At 42.7% G+C, this 2604-nt stretch overlaps 1 long non-coding RNA gene across 1 annotated transcript; it reads left to right on the top strand.

Moving 5' to 3' along the window:
- The first annotated feature begins 1802 nt into the window (after positions 1 to 1802).
- On the top strand, positions 1803 to 2367 carry LOC135538317 (uncharacterized). Its single transcript, XR_010455388.1, has 3 exons — positions 1803 to 1867; positions 2023 to 2088; positions 2270 to 2367. It is a non-coding gene; the product is annotated as an uncharacterized LOC135538317 (long non-coding RNA).
- The last annotated feature ends 237 nt before the right edge of the window (positions 2368 to 2604 follow it).

Raw genomic sequence — 2604 nt, 5'->3', positions numbered from 1 at the left:
AAACATAAAGATTTAAAACTGTATTTTTGGGGAAGAATCAACAACAAGTGGGACACAATCATGAAGTGGAACGACATTTATTGGATATTTCAAACTTTTTTAACAAATCAAAAACTGAAAAATTGGGCGTGCAAAATTATTCAGCCCCTTTACTTTCAGTGCAGCAAACTCTCTCCAGAAGTTCAGTGAGGATCTCTGAATGATCCAATGTTGAACTAAATGACTAATGATGATAAATACAATCCACCTGTGTGTAATCAAGTCTCCTTATAAATGCACCTGCACTGTGATAGTCTCAGAGGTCCGTTAAAAGCGCAGAGAGTATCATGAACAAGGAACATACCAGGCAGGTCCGAGATACTGTTGTGAAGAAGTTTAAAGCCGGATTTGGATACAAAAAGATTTCCCAAGCTTTAAACATCCCAAGGAGCACTGTGCAAGCGATAATATTGAAATGGAAGGGGTATCAGACCACTGCAAATCTACCAAGACCTGGCCGTCCCTCTAAACTTTCAGCTCATACAAGGAGAAGACTGATCAGAGATGCAGCCAAGAGGCCCATGATCACTCTGGATGAACTGCAGAGATCTACAGCTGAGGTGGGAGACTCTGTCCATAGGACAACAATCAGTCGTATATTGCACAAATCTGGCCTTTATGGAAGAGTGGCAAGAAGAAAGCCATTTCTTAAAGATATCCATAAAAAGTGTCGTTTAAAGTTTGCCACAAGCCACCTGGGAGACACACCAAACATGTGGAAGAAGGTGCTCTGGTCAGATGAAACCAAAATTGAACTTTTGGCAACAATGCAAAACGTTATGTTTGGCGTAAAAGCAACACAGCTCATCACCCTGAACACACCATACCCACTGTCAAACATGGTGGTGGCAGCATCATGGTTTGGGCCTGCTTTTCTTCAGCAGGGACAGGGAAGATGGTTAAAATTGATGGGAAGATGGATGGAGCCAAATACAGGACCATTCTGGAAGAAAACCTGATGGAGTCTGCAAAAGACCTGAGACTGGGACGGAGATTTGTCTTCCAACAAGACAATGATCCAAAACATAAAGCAAAATCTACAATGGAATGGTTCAAAAATAAACATATCCAGGTGTTAGAATGGCCAAGTCAAAGTCCAGACCTGAATCCAATCGAGAATCTGTGGAAAGAACTGAAAACTGCTGTTCACAAATGCTCTCCATCCAACCTCACTGAGCTTGGGCTGTTTTGCAAGGAGGAATGGAAAAAATGTTCAGTCTCTCGATGTGCAAAACTGATAGAGACATACCCCAAGCGACTTACAGCTGTAATCGCAGCAAAAGGTGGCGCTACAAAGTATTTACTTAAGGGGGCTGAATAATTTTGCATGCCCAATTTTTCAGTTTTTGATTTGTTAAAAAAGTTTGAAATATCCAATAAATGTCGTTCCACTTCATGATTGTGTCCCACTTGTTGTTGATTCTCTACAAAAAAATACAGTTTTATATCTTTATGTTTGAAGCCTGAAATGTGGCAAAAGGTCGCAAAGTTCAAGGGGGCCGAATACTTTCGCAAGGCACTGTATATACTGTACTCTATTCCATCTACTGCATCTTGCCTATGCCGTTTGGCCATCGCCCATCCATATATTTATATGACAAATTCTTATTCATTCGCTTACACTTGTGTGCATAACGTAGTTATTGTGAAATTGTTGGATTACTTGTTAGATATTGCTGCATGGTCGGAACTAGAAGCACAAGCCACTAACCATCTCTGTCTTTGTCTCTCTCTCTCTCTCGCTCTCTCTCTCTCTCGCTCATAGGGCATCAGGGGATTCACAGGGCTGAAGGGTGATGTCGGCCTGCCAGGTGATCGCGGTGATGATGTAAGTTGACCTTAGATTAAAGAGTTCAGCACTGTCCACTGCCACCAAAGGGCCAAACCAGGCCCATTGTAATCTCCGTATGGTATAAATTGCCTAGCCTAAGCATAGCTAATAACTGTTTGCTCATTCATACTCCTTCCTTATTGATTCCACAGAACGACCAGCCAGGTCGGGGAGGACTCCAGGGGCCAAAAGGATACCCTGGTCTCACAGGAGAGAATGTAAGTTCCACAACAACATTGAGTTCACAGTCAATATTACAGAACCACAGCTCTGGATACATAGGTAACATATTTTTCAACTTTTATTATGACCTATGCTGTATGAATATGTTAAGTAGTACCTACTAAGTACCAACGAAAATCTGCTATCTGACTCATGGCTTCATGTCCTTCCCTACAGGGATCACCAGGCCCAGTGGGCCATCCGGGGGCAGACGTGAGTAACTCTTAAATAATGGAGCAATTGTGGGTGATGGGAAGGAGCCAAAGTCCAACACACTTTTCATCACTGTGTGTGTAATGGGGGAGTGTAGGAATAAGAGTTGAGGAAGGTTGGGACTTGGAGCTCGTAGGGATGGGCGAGTGTAGGGTGGGCTGGTTTGAGGTTGGTCAGAGGTAAAAAGTGACCTCTGTTCCTCAGTCACAGTGGGTGTGTATTAAAATTTGTCATCGTGATTTGTGTCAAACAGGTCAGCAGTCAACACTGCTTACACTGAATGACAACTGTGTATATTT

The sequence above is a fragment of the Oncorhynchus masou genome, unplaced genomic scaffold, assembly GCF_036934945.1.
Source record: "Oncorhynchus masou masou isolate Uvic2021 unplaced genomic scaffold, UVic_Omas_1.1 unplaced_scaffold_9406, whole genome shotgun sequence".
Taxonomy (NCBI): domain Eukaryota; kingdom Metazoa; phylum Chordata; class Actinopteri; order Salmoniformes; family Salmonidae; genus Oncorhynchus; species Oncorhynchus masou.
The sequence above is the reverse complement of the archived record's forward strand: the minus strand, read 5'-3'. Positions and strand labels throughout refer to the sequence as shown.